Here is a 19043-nt window from a genome sequence, read left to right on the forward strand (position 1 = left end):
AAGTACGTAAGAGTAGTTTTTTTTCTTTTCTTTCTTTTTTTTTTTTTTTGAGACAGAATCTCACTCTGTCGCTCTGGGTAGAGTGCTGTGGCATCGTAGCTCACAGCGACCTCGAACTCTTGGGCTCGAGCAGTCCTCATGCCTCAGCTTCCTAAGTAGCTGAGACTACAGGTGCATGGCACAACACCAGGCTAGGTTTTTTCTATTTTTAGTTAGAGATGGGCTCTCATTCTTGCCCAGGCTGGTCTTGAACTCCTGAGCTCAAGCAATCTGTTCGTCTCTGCCTCCCAGAGTGCTAGGATTACAGGTGTGAGCTAAGATGCCTGGTTTATAATTTCTAATTTATATAGTGCTATAATATTTAGAAAGTGCTCTCTCTCAGGCAGCGCCTGTGGCTCAAGGAGTAGGCGCTGGCCCCATGTGCCAAGAGTGGCGGGTTCAAACCCAGCCCTGGGTAAAAACTGCAAAAAAAAAAAAAGAAAGTGCTCTCTCACATATTTTATCCCTTAATCAATAAGGTAGATACTATCTCTGACTTATAAATGAGAAAATTAAGGTAGAAGGTTTAAGTGTAAAACTGATAACAAGTTCTGATTTCTTGAGGGGGTGGTCTGATTTTAAACAATCCTTTTTCACTGTGTCTCCTGGTACATCTCCTGAAATGGCAAATAATTCAAGTCAAACTTCACCAATCTGCAATAATAGAGTATGAATAAAGAATTTTTTTTTTTTTTTTTGTCGCCCTCACCCTCACCCTCACAGCATCACAGCAACCTCCAACTCCTGGGCTTAGGCGATTCTCTTGCCTCAGCCTCCCAAGTAGCTGGGACTACAGGCAGCTGCCACAACGCCCAGCTATTTTTTTGTTGCAGTTCGGCCGGGGCTGGGTTTGAACCTGCCACCCTTGGTATATGGGACTGGTGCCTTACTCACTGAGCTACAGGTGCCGCCCAATTTTTTTTTTTTTTTTTTTTTTAAGACAGAGTCTCACTATGTCACCCTTGGTAGAGTGCCGTTGCATCACAGGTCACAGCAACCTCCAACTCTTGGGCTTAAGCGATTCTCTTGCCCAGCCTTCCAAATAGCTGGGACTACAGGTGCCTGCCACAATGCCCACCTATTTTTAGAGATGAGATGTAGCTCTGGCTCAGCTGGTCTCAAACCCATGAGTTCAGGCAATCTCTCCCTGTCCCTCCCTACACCACCTCCCCGCGCCTTGGTCTCCCAGAGTGCTAGGATTACATGTGTGAGCCACCTCACCTGGCCATAAACAAAGATTTTAATAATTTTCAACAATATGTCTTTTTTTTTTTTGGCCGGGGCTGGGTTTGTCAACAATATGTCTTTTTTTTTTGAGCTAGAGTCTCACTTTGTCATGGTGGGTAGAATGCAGTGGCATCATCATAGCTCATAGCAACCTCAAACTCCTGGGCTCAAGAGATCCTCCTGCCTCAGCCTCCCTAGTAGCTTGAACTATAGACACGCATCATTGCACCTAATTTCTATATATTATATTTTTGAGACAGAGTCTCACTATGCAGCCCTCTGTAGAGAGCTGTGGCATCACAGCTCACAGCAAACTCAAACCCTTGGGCTCAAGCGATTCTCTTGCCTCAGCCTCTCAAGTAGCTGGGACTACAGGTGCCTGCCACAACACCTGGCTATTTGGGCTGGTCTTGAACTCCCAAACTCAAATAGTCCTTCCACCTCGACCTCCCAGAGTGTTAGGATTACAGGCATGGCGTGAGCTACAGTGCCTGGCCATCAATAATATATCTTGATCTAGAATTAATTCAAATAGTAAGGTCCCTGTAGTACCTATTGATATGTTTTATGTCAAGTTATTTATATATACATTTATAATATTATTTGAACAAAATACTCATTTAAATGCTTTGAGCATTTTTGTCTCTCTTGTTTATATATTTTCGATCCAAACTTTTTTCCTAGGATACAAAATAAATTTTAAACTCCTCCCTGGTATGAATTATGAAACATTCCAAAATTACAGCTGAATTCAGGAAGTATTTATTTTAGTTCTAAAGATAAAATGTAAATACCAGAAGTGAAGAACCGAACTTCATAAAAGTCTCTGCAAGTTATCACAATGAAGCTTGATATAATTTAATTGTGACATAGCGAGACTCCATGTATTTTTCTGTATTTTTAAATGCCATGACATACCTCAACATGATACTTTTTATGCTGTTATTTTCTTTCAATCTTTCATTAATGATTGTCCTTGATACCAATTTGTGGGCCAAAATGGTTAATATAAAAAAACTTTTTTTATAAATAGATGAACAACTGCTTTGTTTTATGGTACTTAATTGTAAGACTTTTTTTCAAGATTCCTCTGATGGCAAATTTCCAGTTGTTTCAAGAATGAAGTACATTGGATTCATTCTTCTCGAAGTATGAACCTTCCTAAATCAGGATTCCTAACAATTAAATTGTATCTGAATGAGGGAGGTAAAACTTGTCATTCTGTCCTCTTACCAGAGTGATACTAACACTTTTCAAAATTATAACCTGGTTTTCAGTTGTGGGGCCAATAAGAAAAATGGTTGATTTGAGCTTTATTCCTAGAAATGAAGTAGTGCTTGCATGTATATACTCTAATGCACTTTAGTCTATGATCTAAATGTTTCTTTATGCTACTTTCTCCTGCATGCACATTTTGCATACCTCAGCATGAATGTCAGCAAAGTCCCTGAGTGCAGTGCCACCAACAGTTGTAATTGCCTTTCCAGAAATAATGCTTTCTCATAATTGTTTATAACAAGCATCAATCTCTACAATACAGCTATCAAGTTCACCAAAGTAGACAGAGCATCTGTTCTATCATTTTAGCATCATAGAAGAAGAACATTTAAGACATGTTTGTAAATTGTAAATAATGACTCCAGTTATCATATGTATCTAAGACTTTAGAGACCAATTATTTTCTAGCGTGAAACTGTCTATTGATGATTTCTGAGAAAATTGAATTTTTTGGCTTTTGAATGTAAGAAAATGTTACATAGCTGTATAATCTGTTGGAATAAGCTTTATTTATGCCAAGGACTTTTTTTTTTAACATCAGAAAAATAATTGGAGTTGGTTAAACCAAAGTTTGCTCTTAGAGGAATATTGTTTATCAGTTTCTGAATGCCCTTCTAACTCTATTGTCCTCAAGAGAGTCTGGTTGATAGGATGAAGTTTTATAAAAATAAAGCACCACTGCAGTCATGCCTGGTAGCTAACCAACAGAAGCAAAATGGATTAGATCAGCAGTTTAATTAAAAGACTTTTTTTTTTTTTAACCCAAGAAACTCTTCAAATGAATTGTTTCATAAAGAGGCTCAACTTTAAGGGATGAACTCTAAAATCAGAGAAACTCTGGTTAAAGGCCTGTATGAGTCTTTCCCCAGACACTTTTGCACAACTCAAAAGAGCACAACATTGAAAACCATGGGACTAGCTAACTTCATGAATTCCATTTCAGCATGGTGGCTTCACTTGGTTTCTCCTGTTATTTACTGTGCTTAGAAGCAGGTCCTAGTGAAACAGATCATAAAATCATATCCTTAGCATATGATGTTCCTCCCATAGTTACCAGATCTTAAGTTTTTGGTTTTTTTTTTTGAGACAGAGTCTCAAGCTGTCGCCCTGGGTAGAGTGCTGTGGTGTCACAGCTAACAGCAACCTCAAACTCATGGCCTTAAGTGATTCTCTTGCCTCAGCCTCCCAAGTAACTGGGACTACAGGCGCCTGCCACAAAGCCTGGCTATTTTTTTGTTGCAGTTGTCATTGTTGTTTAACTGGCCCAGGCCGGGTTCGAACCCACCAGCCTCAGTGTATGTGGTCGGCACCCTATTCACTGAGCTATGGGCACCAAGCTGATCTTAATTTTTTTTTTTTTTTTTTTTGAGACAGCCTCAAGCTGTTGCCCTGGGTAGAGTACTGTGGCATCACAGCTCACAGCAACCTCCAACTCCTGGGCTCAAGCCTCTGCCTCTGCCTCCCAAGTGGCTGGGACTACAGGCACCCACCACAATGCCCTGCTATTTTTTTTTTTTTGCAGTTTATGGCTGGGGCTGGGTTTGAACCCGCCACCTCCAGCATGTGGGGCTGGCGCCCTACTCTTTGAGCCACAGGTGCTGTCCCCAAGATCTTAAGATTTTTTAATAACGTATTTTTCAACTTTACATTTTTGAGTAATGCAATCAAAACAGTGCATTTTACTTGGCCAAGTTACTGTTTAATGGATGAAAAAAAGTTTGGTGTTTCAATTATTTATAAGCTTAGAACCCAAATCATTAAAGTTTTTTTTTTATTGTTAAATCATAGCTGTGTACATTAGTGCAATCAAGGGGTACAATGTGCTGGTTTCATATACAATCTGAAATATTCTCATCAAACTGTTCAATGTAGCCTTCATGGCATTTTCTTAGTTATTGTCTGTAGACATTTGTATTCTGTCTTTAGTAAGTTTCGCCTGTACCCATTCTAAGATGCACCATAGGTGTAAAGTTTTTTTCTAAGTCTTGCCAAGATATATCAAAATTTCCACTCATATTGCTTTTTAAAAATATATTTTTGAGTCCTAAATTTAGTAGCATGGAAAATTACTAAAAGCAGTACACCGAAAGAAGATGTGTTTAACTGGGAAGGGTGATAATATTAGGTACAGAAGGACCAAACTTTAAATTATAAATAGAAAGTTCTATGTTACTTTATAATAGAGTGTATGTATCAGTATTACTATTTATCATTTATAAAGCATTTTATATTTGCAAAGTGTTTAATAACTTTTATGTTACTCTTTACATATTTATGAAATAGGACATTATCCCACACGGGAGATAAAGAAACTGAGGCCCAGAATGGTAAAATGGCCTACCTAAGACAACTCAATGAAACAATGTCAAAAGTAGGAATTAGAATGATCAGGTTTTCTGAATCCTACAACATCAACTTAATTCACTGAGGTGTATTGTGTATCACCCTATTTTACAAGATGCTTTTATACAAATAACAGTCAATTGTTTTAAAGCTGACACTATTGTATGTGGATAAATCCTATCAGAATAAATGTCACGTAAAGGATGTGACTTTAGTTACAAGACTTTTAATGATAAAATTCAGATTATCACAGAAATGGCAGTATTTAGCCAGTTGTTTTATACATATATTGTGAAGTATAATTAATATTTTATTTTGATACAGGAGTTTCTTAACTGTTCATGCTAATGGAGCCATGAATAGACCATAAAAATGAAATCCAAAGAGAATCTGTAAATTTTATTTTCATGTCAGCCTTCTCCCTACAGAACTGTAATTAACCCAACTAAAAGGCAAATATTTAAGTATAAAGTTAATAAATAATAAATTATACACGGCAAGAGAAACAAAGGGATTCTTGAAGTCAAAATATTTTGAAAGTACTTATATAGGATGATAAATTACTTTTCTCATTCCCTTTCGCTTTTCCACATTAGCGAAAGCCATTGCATACTTTATCACCTTTTTTTTTTGTGACAGAGTCTCACTTTGTTGCCCTGGTAGGCATCATAGCTCACAGCAACCTCTGACTCTTGGGCTCAAGTGATTCTCTTGCCTCAGCCTCCTAAGTAGCTGGGACTACAAGTGCCCCCCACAATACCTGTCTATTTTTAGAGACTCTTGGACTCAAGTGATCCTCTTGCTTCAGCCTCCTGAGTAGCTGGGATTACAAGTGCCTGCCACAACGCCCAGCTATTTTTAGAGACAGGGTCTTGCACTAGCTCAGGCTGGTCTCAACTCACAAGCTCAGGCAATTCGCCCACCTTAGCCTCCCAGAGTGCTGGGATTACTTTATAACCTTTAAATAGGAACACAAACACCAGGGAAGTGCCAGTCACCTCTTTGCCTTTGGGCTTGATAAGGTCATTTGCAACCATGATTATATTGAATACAGCTTTTATATATTTGGTCTGCTTTGGTCTTTTAGATTTCCAGATACACAATTCCATTATGTAATTTCTTGATTTTCCACTGGGAATATGTTTTATTTCCTTGTCAGTATTACTTACAACTACTTAATTCTTTTTTTATTTTTATTTTATTTTATTTTTTTTTTTTTTGGCCGGGGCTGGGTTTGAACCCGCCACCTCCGGCATATGGGACCGGCGCCCTACCCGCTGAGCCACAGGAGCCGCCCCTTTATTTTATTTTTTTGAGACAGTCTCACTATGTTGCCCTCGAGAGAGTGCTGTGGTGTTACAGCTCACAGCAACCTCAAACTCTTGGGCTTAAGCGATTCTCTTGCCTCAGCCTCCCAAGTAGCTGGGACTATAAGGCACCTGCCACAACACCTAGCTATTTTTGTTGTTGTTTATCTGGCCTGGACCAGGTTTGAACCCACCACCCTCGGTGTATGAGGCTGGCGCTGTAACCACTGTGCTACAGGTGCCAAGCCACAACTACTTGATTCTTTTAAAGGATGACTTAAGGGGGAAAAAAAGAAGTTAAGACTTCTGCCTAGACCAGGTCTTCTCAACTTTGGCTAACATTAGAAACACCTGTGGAGCTTTAAAAATTATAGATGCCTAGGCAAATCAGAATGTCAGGTGGTGTAAGGATTTAGGATGGTGCAGAAGTAATTGTAGGTTTGGATCATGAATTTTAAATTATTATAACTAGGCTCAAACATTTTTTCTTTTTCTTTCTTTCTTTTTTTTTTTTTTTTTTTGAGACAGCCTCAAGCTGTCGCCCTGGGTAGAGTGCTGTGGCATCACAGCTCACAGCAACCTCCAACTCCTGGGCTCAAGCGATTCTCCTGCCTCCACCTCACAAGTAGCTGGGACTACAGACACCTGCTCCAACGCCCCAACTATTTTTCTGTTGCAGCTGTCGTTGTTTGGTGGGCCCAGGCTGTATTAGAACCCACCAGCTTAGGTGTATGTCGCTAGTGACTTAGCCGCTTGTCACACAGGTGTTGAGCCAACACTTTTTTTTCTTATTTTTTGAGACAGAGTCTCAAGCTCTCGCTCTGGGTAGAGTGCCGTGGCGTCATAGCTCACAACCACCTCAAACTCTTGGGCTTAAGCAATTCTCTTGCCTCAGCCTCCCAAGTAGCTGGGACTACAGGCGCCTGCCACAACACCTGGCTATTTTTTGTTGTTGTTGCAGTTGTCATTGTTGTTTTAGTTGGCCCAGGCTGGGTTCGAACCCACCAGCCTCAGTATATGTGGCCGGTGCCCTACCCACTGAGCTATGGGCACTGCCTCAAACACATTTTTATTAATCAAAATAGGAACTATTACAATCAACACATTGTTGCCAATGGAAAAAGTTTGTTTATTCCTATAGCATAAAAATCAGTGTTTCTGGATTCCTCAAACTCTTGGAAAGCCGTTTCTGGATCCTGCTGGTTATGGAATCATTTTCCCTGCAAAGAGTTGTTGAGACACTTGAAGAAGTGGTAGTTGTTTGTTGACAGGTCAGGTGAATATGGCAGATGAGGCAAAACTTCACACCCAATTTATTGAACTTCTAAAGGATTGGTTGTGGGATGTACAGGTGTTGTTGTGGAGGATAATTGGGCCCTTCTGTTGATCAATGCTGGCTGCAGGCATTGCAGTTTTCAGTACTTCTCATGGATTTGCTGAGCAGACTTCACGGATATAATTGGTTTTGCCAGGATTCAGAAAGCTGTAGTGGTTCAAACTAGAAGCAGACCACCAAACAGCGACCGTGTTTTTTGGGTACCAGTTTGGCTTTAGGAAGTGCATTGGAGGTTCCTGTCAGGTCCATCCACTGAGCTGGTGGTTGCCAGTTGTCATATGAAATCCGCTTTTTTTTTAGAGACAGTCTCACTTTGTCACACGTGGTAGAGTGCTGTGCTTTCACAGCTCACAGCAACCTCCAGCTCTTGGGCTTAGGTGATTCTCTTGCCTCAGCCTCGTGAGTAGCTAGGACTACAGGTACCCACCACAACGCCCGGCTATTTTTTTGTTGCAATTTGGCCAGGGCCGGGTTTGAACCCACCACCCTTGGTATATGGGGTCGACGCCCTACTCACTGAGCTACAGGCGCCGCCCATGACTACACTTTTAATTGCGCATCCCACCCGATTTGAAATGGTTCTTTTTTGTTTGAGAAATGGTTCATTGTGGTTGCATAGAATAAGATGACATTGGAAAATGATGACTGCTTTAATTTTTGGTCAGCTTGTGAGGCACCCACCTACCAAGCTTTTTCACCTTTGCAATTTGCTTTAAATTCTGAATAACTGTAGAATAGTCGATGTTGAGTTCTGCAATTGTTAGAGAATCAGCTTCTATGATTTCTCTCAATTGGTCGTTGTCAACTTCTGATGGCTGGCCACCACACTCCTCATCTTCAAGGCTCTCATCTTTTTGCAAAACTTCTTGAACCACCACTGCACTGTATGTTCATTAGCAGTTCCTGGTCCAAATGCACTCTTGATGCTGTAAGTTCTCCGTGCTGCTCTATGACCCATTTTGAACTCGAATAAGAAAATGGCTTGAATTTGCTTTTTGTCTAACATCATTGCCAGAGTCCAGAATAAATATAAAATATACAGCAAGTAATAAGTCATTAGGCCAGGCGTGGTGGCTCACGCCAGTAATCCTAGCCCTCTGGGAGGCCACGACAGGTGAATCGCACTGAGTTCATGAGTTTGACACCAGTCTGAGCCACAGTGAGACACCATCTCTAAAAATAGCCGGGTGTTGTGGCTGATACCTGTAATTCCAGTTACTCGGGAGGCTAAGGCAAGAGAATCACTTGAACCCAAGAGTTTGAGGTTGCTGTGAGCTGTGACACCCTGGCACTCTACCAAAGGTGACAAGTGAGGCTCTGTGTCATAAATAATAAATATAGATGTATAACATAACCACTTTTATTTAAGAATGAATCCCAGGCTCAGCACCTGTAGCTCAGTGGTTAGCGTGCCAGCCACATACACTGGGGCTAGTGGGTTCAAACATTGCCCGGCCCCGCTGAACAACAATGACAACGACAAAAAAATAGCCAGGCCTTGTGTCAGGCACCTGTAGTCCCAGCTACCTCAGAGGCTAAGGCAAGAGGATTGCTTAAGCCCAAAAGTTTGAGGTTGCTGTGAGCTGTGACACTACAGCACTCTACCAAGGGCGACATAGTGAGTCTCTGTCTCAAATAAATAAATAAATTTTTTAAAAAGTTGGATATAAAACATGACTTTTGAATAGAATACCATTCTCATTCTGACTTTTTATTAAATCATAGCTGCATACATTAATGCAATCATGGGGTATAATGTGCTGGTTTTATATACAATTTGAGATATTTTCATCAAACTAGTTAACATAGCCTTCGCGGCATTTTCTTACTCTGTTAAGACATTTATATTCCACATTTAGTAAATTTCACATGTACCCTCATTCTGACTTTTAAGATTATATTTACAACATGACATATTTCTTTCAATCTCCCACAAAAAAGACTTTCTTCCAGTAGGAAATGGCACTTTTTTGCCTAATTCAAAAAAATTACATGTTTGAAATAAAGTAAAAATAGATATTGTGCCTTTTGTTTTGCATTTAAATTGACAAAACTTGGGCGGCGCCTGTGGCTCAGTCGGTAAGGCGCCGGCCCCATATACTGAGGGTGGCGGGTTCAAACCCAGCCCCGGCCGAACTGCAACCAAAAAATAGCCGGGCGTTGTGGCGGGCGCCTGTAGTCCCAGCTACTCGGGAGGCTGAGGCAAGAGAGCAAGAGAATCGCGTAAGCCCAAGAGTTAGAGGTTGCTGTGAGCTGTTGTGAGGCCACGGCACTCTACCAAGGGCCATAAAGTGAGACTCTGTCTCTACAAAAAAAAAAAAAAAAAAATGAAAGACTGGGTTTCTTTTCCTTAAACAACAGATATCACACATCACCTTCAGGCAAGTGACAAGCCTTATTTTACTCCAGTATTTCTTACTTTCAGGGAAGATTTCACCAGTGAAATGGATTATGGGGTAGTAACCTTTCTTTTCCTTTTCACTGTTTTCCCACAACTACTTTCCCTGAAGTTATTCACAGTATGGCATCTTAGACCTTCAAAGAGGCTTTGGACCTACTAGACACCCCTTAATCTCAATTCTGGGGGTGGGGGAAATCGAAAATTCTCTGTGGTTCGTAGTGGGCGCCTAATAAAAATCACGCATTTGCCAGGTACCAACCAGATCCCAGCACCTTCCCCAATTAAAACAAGAGGAAGCGGAGGCTTGAGAATTTGAATGGCTGACCCAGTGGCCGCGCTGCTACTCGGACAGTGGAAACTCGAACCCGAACCTACTCAGCCGGCCCGGGGATGGGGGCGGTGCCTAAGGCCGTCACCTATTGCTGACAGCTAGCGCATCTCATTCGCTCTCTGGGAGAAGTTATTAGGCGGTGCTCTGTGTGACACAGCGCCCTACAGCCTTTGAGTCCTTGTAGTCTCCCTTGCCCTCTGCTCCCCCAGCCTGTTGCAGGGGACCGAGCCGGCAGCCAATAAGATCCTTCGGCGCTCCAGGAGTCTGCGGTGAAGCCAATAGGAACCTCCGGGGCGGAACCCGGGCGCCTGGTGGAAGAAAACCACCCCCTTCTTGGAAGTGACCCAGACGCACCTCACCGACCTTCTAGTTTACCCAGATGGTGCCTTCCTTTCCTCTCAACTTCCTTTTTTCTTCTCTTCTCCCCTTCCTTCCTTTTTGAGGTCATACCTCTCTAAGAACACTAAACAGATGTTTTAATCTGACAGACCTGTAAGGTACGTACTACTTCTATTATGTCCACTTCACAGAAAACTAAGGCTTTGGCCAAGCTCAAAGAATTAGGAGGTTATAAGGAACCTAGAACCAGAGGCCTTGGCTCCTACCTTTATGCAGAACATGATAAATATCCACGTATTATAAAGTGAAGCATTTACGCGACTTATGGAACCTACCACATGCAAGGCAGAGGAATGAAATGGGAGTCCTGGAGGAATTTACGTTCCAGCTGGGTAGGTAACACATATACGGTCCATTATGATGCAAGATAGAAAACAGCAAGAGCCAGAAGTAAATCCATTTATTCATTCAACCAATACCCTGGTAGCTATCATTTGAATCCAGATCCCTAAATGGAATTCAGACAAATAATTTAGACAGGGTGTATATAACGTTTATTAACTTTATCTTTGCATACAAGTGAATAAAATAACATAAATGCAGATTTATTATTATTATTTTTTTTTAGAGACAGTCTCACTTTGTCACCCTCAGTAGAGTGCTGTAACATCACAGCTGACAGCAACCTCCAGCTCTCAGGCTTAGGTGATTCTCTTGCCTCAGCCTCCCAAGTAGCTGGGACTACAGGTGCTCGCCACAATGCCTGGCTATTCTTTGTTGCAATTTGGCTGGGGCTGGGTTTGAACCCCCCGCCCTCCGTATATGGGGCCAGAGCCCTGCTCACTGAGCCACAGGGGCCACCCATAAATGCTGATTTTTTAAAAATCTGGAGGCCCAGGTGGGTGAATTGCCTAAGCTCAAGAGTTCAAGACCAGCCTGAGCCAGAGCAAGACCACATCTCCAAAAATAGCCAGGCATTGTGGTGAGCACCTGTAGTCCCAGCTACTTGGGAGGCTGAGGCAAGAGAATAGCCTAAGCCCTAGAGCTGGAGGTTGCTGTGAGCTGTGACACCACAGCACTCTACCGAAGGCGACAAGGTAATACTGTCTCTAAAAAAAATAATAGATGTAGCCGGACGTTGTGGCGGGCGCCTGTAGTCCCAGCTACTCGGGAGGCTGAGGCAAGAGAATCGTTTAAGCCCAGGAGTTGGAGGTTGCTGTGAGCTGTGTGAGGCCACAGCACTCTACCGAGGGCCATAAAGTGAGACTCTGTCTCTACAAAAAAAAAAATAGATGATTTTGAGGTATGCCTTAAATAATGAAAAGGATATCTAGTTAGGAGACTACTACAGCAATGAAGGAAAAAGAGTTAATACAATAAAGAGAAACTTAAAGTTATTGAGTTCAGGGAATGGAAGTGTGGAGAAGTATAAGGCAATTCCATTTGGGGAGTAATGGGATAAGGGCACTAATGACATAAATAAAGAACATGGAACTTAGAAATGAAAACATGAAAAAAAAAAACTAAAAAACTTAAAACAGAAATGAAAACATGACATAAAGGATCATCTCCTTCAGGCATAGTGGCTCCTGCCTTTAATCCTAGTACTCTGGGAGGCTGAGGCAGGAGGATGGCTTGAGCACAGGAGTTCCAGCTCAGCCTGAACAAGAGGGAGACCCCACTCTCTACTAAAAATAGAAAATTTAGCTGGGTGTGGTGGTGGGCATCTGCTGTCACAGCTACTCAGGAGGCTGAGGCAGGATTGCTTGTAGTTGTGACAAGCTAGGCTAGACACAGCAATCTAGCAGGGACAAGAGTGAGATCCTGCCTCAAAAATAAGAAAAATAAAAATAAAAAATAATCCATTGTATACAGTTATGATTTAATAAAAAAATTAAAAAATAAATAAAAATAAAAAATAATCCCTAAAGAAATTGCCACCAGGGGCTTTGTAATCAGGAAGACCCGGGCCAGGCACAGCAGCTGACACCTGCAATCCCAGCATTCGGGGAGGCCAATGTGGGTGGATTGTCTGAGCTCAGGAGTTTGAGACCAGCCTGAGCCAGGGCAAGACCTTGTCTCTAAAAATAGCAGGGCGTCATGGGAGGTGCCTGTAGTCCCAGCTACTCAGGAGGCTGAGGCAAGAGAATCATTTAAGCTCAGGAGTTTGAGGTTACTGTGACCTATGAACTCACAGCACTCTACCAAGGGTGAAAAGGGATACTCTGTCTCAAAAAAAAAAAAATAATAATAATAATAAAAAGAAGACCTGCTATCACTAACAGATCACTAGAGACAGAAGGCTCAAAGAAAGTATATAAAATAGCTAGAAGTCAGTTCCCTTGCTCCTTAACGTGCTGGCAATTTAAAAGGAAGTGGAGGGCAGCACCTGTGGCTCAAAGGAGTAGGGCACCAGCCCCATATACCAAAGGTGGCGGGTTCAAGCCCAGCCCTGGCCAAAAAACTGCAAACCACACCCCCCCAAAAAAAAACAAAAATAAAAAATAAAAGGGGAGTGAAGGGCGGTACCTGTGGCTCAAAGGAGTAGGGCGCTGGCCCCATATACCAGAAGTGGCAGGTTCAAACCCAGCCCCAGCCAAAAACTGCAAAAAAAAAGAAAGCAAATAAATAAAAAGGGAGTGCAGACTATATATATTAATTGGCTTATGTAACTGTATGCAGCAATGTATCCATCAATCTAAAATTTGGCCTAAGTATTTCACTATAACTGAGAAAGCCCAGTAAAACAGGGATCAAGCAAGTGGCATGAGTCCAGATGGCTTCTAAGAGATGAGTTTCCTGGCTCAGCACCATACTGTTACAGTGCCAGCCACATACACCGAGACTGGGGTTTGAACCCGGCCTGGGCCAGCTGAACGACAACTGCAACAAAAAATAGCCAGACATTGTGGCGGGTGCCTGGAGTGCCACTACTTGGGAAGCTGAGGCAAAAGAATCCCTTGAGCCCAGGAGTTTGAGGTTGCTGTGAGCTGTGACACCAGGGCACCCTACCCAGGGTGACATAGTGAGACTCAAGTCTCAAAGGAAAAAAAATGAGTTTCCTGGTGCATTGAAAGAAGACAAGATTGGCAGGTAAGACACAATCCAGACAGCAAACAAATCTAGAGATCAGAAAGTAAACTAGCGGTTGCCTAGGGCTGGAATGGATGTGAGGAATGGGGGATGAATGGTAAAGGGTAAGATTTTCTTTTAGGGGTAAAAATCTTCTAATGTTGATTGTGGTGATGGCTGCACAACTGAATATACTAAAAACACTGAGCTGTACATTTTAAATGGGCGAATTGTATGCTAGTGAATTACATCTCAATAAAGCTGTTAACAAAACAGAAAAGAAAAAATAATCTAGGCAAAAATTCAAAGGTAGGAACCGGTGAGATGTGTGGCATGACCTTTGCTGCTCGATGACAGTGGTCTGCAGTGATAGCAAGACAAGACCCTGGAGAAGCCAAAGGAGCAATAAAGGTGGAAACAAAGTTCCCCAATGATTTGTTCATCATTTCTTTTTATTTTTAATTTCAGCTTGCTTGTTCATTCTTCTTTGTTTGAAGTATTCTTTTTTGTTGTTGTTCATTTTCTTTCTTTTTTTAAATGTTCTTCCTCTAGCGATGCTCTGCCCCCCTTATCTCCCCAGTAGCTGGGATTACAGACGCCCACCACAACGCCTGGCTATTTTTGATGTTAGTAGAGACGGGGTCTTACTCTGGCTCACTGCTGCTCATACTGGTCTCAAACCTCTGAGCTCAGGCAATCCACCCGCCTCAGCCTCCCACAGTGCTGGGACTACAGGCGTGAGCTACCACGCCCGGCCTGTTCATCATTTTTCTTTGTGATACACCCCTGGAATGTTTAATACCATAAGCTGCAAGGGAATTGGGAAGGTATGATAAATGGATGGGAGCTCCTATAACGGCAATTGGCTGGAAAAGGAGATGCAGGCTTTTGAACACAAATGCTCAACAAAGATACAGGAGAAAGTAAGCAAGATTAACACACAGCAGAAAAATCTGCAAGTGGAAAAGTAGAAGGAAAATAAATTTAAAGGAGAGGGAGCAGCAGAAAGGAGTGACTTTCCTTGCCCTTGTTAGTAAACCGAGAAACGGCACTGGCTCCCAAGTGAGAGTTATACCACCTTACCAAGCACTGGGGACCTAGTTCAGAATTAAGGGGGAGAGCAGTTTGTAGTGTTTACATTTATCCTCATGAAAATAAATTTATTGAGCATTTACTATACAGGGAGGCCATAAAGTTCATGTGCAATTTTATATTGCACACCATTTGAAATTGCACATGAACATTATGGCCACCCTGTATATCAGATACTGCAGTGAAAGCTTTATGTGTATACATTCGTTTGATCTTCTCAACCCTGTAAGTACTATTATCATAGCCACTTAAGATAAAGAAATGAAGGCACAGAGGTTAATATGCCCAAAGTGCAGTTACTAAGTGGCAGAAGATCTGAACCCCAGTGATGACTCATTTGTACTATTAATTATACCACTCAATATCCTCAAAATAGAAAACATTAGAACAGTAGTGTTAAAATTCCAAAATTACTCCCTTTCTCATCTTAGAAAAAATTCTTGGCTCGGCACCCGTAGCACAGTTGTTACAGTACCAGCCACATACACTGAAGTTGACAGGTTTGAACCTGGGCTGGGCCAGCGAGGCAACAATGACAACTGCAGCAAAACAATGGCTGGGCATTGTGGCAGGTGCCTGTGGTCCCAGCTAATTGGGAGGCCGAGGCAAGGAAATCGTTTGGGCCCAGGAGTTTGAGGTTGCTGTGAGCTGTGGCACCTCAGCACTCTACTGTGGGCAACATAGTGAGACTCTGTCTCAAAAAAAAAGAAAATTCCTAACTGCTCTAGTAATGGGGAGGGTTGGTCTGTGAATAGTCATTATCCCCATTTTAGAGATGAGAAAACTGAGTCACAGAGGAGGTTAAAAAAATTTCCCAAAGTCATACAGCTGGTTAATGATAAGTCAGGATTTAAGCCCATGACCGTAATGTCCATAATGCTTATACACAGTTATATTATTTGGCATGGGGGTGGAGGAGAGTGGAAATCCACTCTTCTAGTAAACCAGGTGATTCTACAGCTTTTTTTTTTTTTGTAGTTTTGGCCAGGGCTGGGTTTGAACCCACCACCTCCAGCATAAGGGGCCAGTGCCCTACTCCTTTGAGCCACAGGAGCTGCCCTACAGCTAATTTTTTTGATTTAAATAAATCAATAAATTACTTTTTGAACTTTTATTTTTTTTGAGACAGAGTCTATGTCACCCTTGGTAGAGTGCTATAGCATCACAGCTCACAGCAACCTCAAACTCTTGCCTCAGCCTCCCAAGTAGCTGGGACTACAGGCGCCTACCTCAACACCCAGCTATTTTTTGTTGCAGTTGTCATTGTTTAGCAGGCCTGGGATGGCTTCAAACCCGCCCACCTCTGTGTATGTGGCTGACGCCATAACCACTGTGCTATGAGCGCTGAGCCTGCTTTTTGAACTTTTTTTTTTGCAGTTTTTGGCCAGGGCTGGGCTTGAACCCGCTACCTCCGGCATATGGACCCGGCGCCCTACTCCTTTGAGCCACAGGTGCCGCCCTTTTTGAACTTTTTTTTGAGACAGAGTCTCGCTCTGTCACGCTGGGTAGAGTGCCATGGCATCACAGTGCACAGCAACCTCAAACTCCTGGGTTCAAGAGATCCTAGGCTCCCAAGTAGCTGGGACTACAGGGGTAGGTCATTAAGCCCGCCTAGTTTCTCTATTTTTTAGTAATGATGGAATCTCACTCTCCCTCACGTTGGACCTTTTGTACTTCTAGACTATCAGAGAAAATTGAACCGTCTTTGCCAGCCATCTTCTTTAAAGTCACACCTTACAAATATCATCCAAATGCTAAGTGTTTCCTTATATAAAAAAACGACAACTGTTGTACTCACCTCAGAGGATTATTACTTGAGTCAAGTGATCCATCATATACTGAAGGGTGTTTATACAGATATATTGAACAGAGTCTGAAATCCCAAATCTGCCCCTTAAAGGCAGATGGTGTAATTAATAAAATGTGGAACAAATGTACTGCATATAAAATTGCTTGAAAGATAAATGGGTGATATTTTCCAAGTGAAAGCATCTGCAAAAATGTTTTATATAGTGGAGACCTAGATATGTGTTGAAGACAAAAATTGTTTTTCCTTTCTAAAAGTACTTTTCTTGCATGTCCAGAATATAAAGCATTATTTATTTTATAGATAATTTAACAAAAACATTCATAGCGTACTTGATGAGAAATAACCTAAAGTCCTACAATCAGTAGATTCTGACAATGTTTGCTCTGGGAGAATTTTTTTTTTTTTTTTTTGAGACAAGAGCCTCAAGCTGTCACCCCGGGTAGAGTGCTGTAGCATCATAGCTCACAGCAACCTCCAACTCCTGGGCTAGAGCAATTCTCCTGCCTCCGCCTCCCAAGTAGCTGGGACTATAGGCACCTGCCACAACACCCACCTATTTTTTTGGTTGCAGCCGTCATTGTTGTTTGGCGGGCCCCGGGCTGGATTCAAACCCTCCAGCTCAGGTGTTATGTAGCTTGGATCCTTAGCCGCTTGAGCCACAGGTGCCAAGTCTGGGAGACGTTTTTCGTTGTTGAGACTGAGTCTCAAGCTGTTGCCCTGGGTAGAGTGCTATGTCGTCACAGCTCACAGCAACCTTCAACTCTTGGGCTTACGTGATTCTCTTGCCTCAGCCTCCTGAGTAGCTGGGACTACAAGCACCCGCCACAACACCTGGCTTTTTTTGTTGTTTTTGCTGTTTTTTTAGCTGGCCGGGGCCGGGTCTGAACTTGCCACCCCTGGAATGTGAGGCCAGTGCCCTATCCACTGAGCCACAGGCGCCGCCCTCTTTTTTTGTTGTTGCAATTTTCATTGTTTAGCTGGCGCAGGCGGGGTTCGAACTTGCTAGCCTCAGTGTATATGGCAGACGCCCTACCCACTGAGCTATGGCGCTGCCTCTGGGAGGAGACTTTGAAGGATATCTTTTCTACTTTCCTGGTTTCTGAGGTGAGGAAACTAAATTCTTCATCTCATGGTCTCTCTGTGGCAGTTAGTACTGTTGAGATAATTCAGGGCTTTTTATGGGGCAGAATCTGGAATCCGTAAGCCCTCTGAAGGTTAGATGGAGTGGCAGGGGTAAGCCAGTGCTATAGCTCATGATGGCACTTCCCCCACATTGAGGAAGGTATGAACTTCTCTTTGAATATTCTCTTCCAAAGCCCAAGTGCAAAGAGAAATGGCAAGAGCAGCTGTGGGGACACACAAACACTTAACCTTCTTAGAGAGGCACCAGTGATAAAAGATTATACCACTATTGTTACTTTCTTGAAGAGTAGCTGCCTTAATGTTATACACTACCATACCATGACAACATCTGTCAGACTTGAGTAGGTGAACAGACCATGATGGTGAGATTTAGACCTATTAGCCTAAACCAAAAACTGTTACTGTAACAAATACTTTCTCAACTAGCAGAGTTCTTTAAAATACATTATTGGGTACGGTGGCTCACTCCGTGAGCCATCTTTTTGAAGATGTATTTATCATCTTCAAAAACAGGAGTATCATATTCAGTGCTTAAAAAAAAAGTAAAAGAGTGAAAGGGAAAATCAAAACTCTTTTCCAGGAAAGTGTTCTGATTATTTCTTCTAAGAAAACCAACTGGAATATAGGATGGCTCTGTCTTACAGCAATCTAAACCATGACCTCGGGCGGCGCCTGTGGCTCAGTCGGTAGGACGCCGGCCCCATATACCGAGGGTGGCGGGTTCAAACCCAGCCCCGGCCAAACTGCAACCAAAAAATAGCCGGGCGTTGTGGCGGGCGCCTGTAGTCCCAGCTACTCGGGAGGCTGAGGCAAGAGAATCGCTTAAGCCCAGGAGTTGGAGGTTGCAGTGAGCTGTGTGAGGCCACGGCACTCTACCGAGGGCCATAAAGTGAGACTCTGTCTCTACAAAAAAATAAAAAAATAAAAAAAAAAATAAACCATGACCTCCCTTAACATACACAAAGATAATGTATGTCTTTACCGACTTGGAAGACAAGCAAAATTGTAGATGTAGGAATATATTTTCTCAAATTATTCTTTTTCATAACTGGGTTCAGTCCCAGGTTGCTGCTTACATCAATAGTCCATTCTAGAACCAAACTGGAGGGCTAGCATTCCTCTGGAAGAGCATGAAGCAAATGAAGGACTGTAACTGCTCCTCTCGTGAACTAAAGAATTCTTTAAAGTTTGAATGTTTGGGGAACACAGACCAAGGCTGTGACCTAATTTTCCATTTCTGAAAGTCACACTTGAAGTTAAAAATTTCTGTTCTGCAAATTTCCATATATCAAAAGAAAATACAGCATTTAAAATATAGTATCTTC

At 42.3% G+C, this 19043-nt stretch overlaps 1 long non-coding RNA gene across 1 annotated transcript; it reads left to right on the forward strand.

Moving 5' to 3' along the window:
- Positions 1–10551: 10551 nt before the first annotated feature.
- LOC128575565 (uncharacterized) lies at positions 10552–15477 on the forward strand. Its single transcript, XR_008377030.1, has 2 exons — positions 10552–12475; positions 12533–15477. It is a non-coding gene; the product is annotated as an uncharacterized LOC128575565 (long non-coding RNA).
- Positions 15478–19043: the final 3566 nt, after the last annotated feature.

This window comes from Nycticebus coucang, chromosome 22, assembly GCF_027406575.1.
Source record: "Nycticebus coucang isolate mNycCou1 chromosome 22, mNycCou1.pri, whole genome shotgun sequence".
Lineage (NCBI taxonomy): Eukaryota > Metazoa > Chordata > Mammalia > Primates > Lorisidae > Nycticebus > Nycticebus coucang.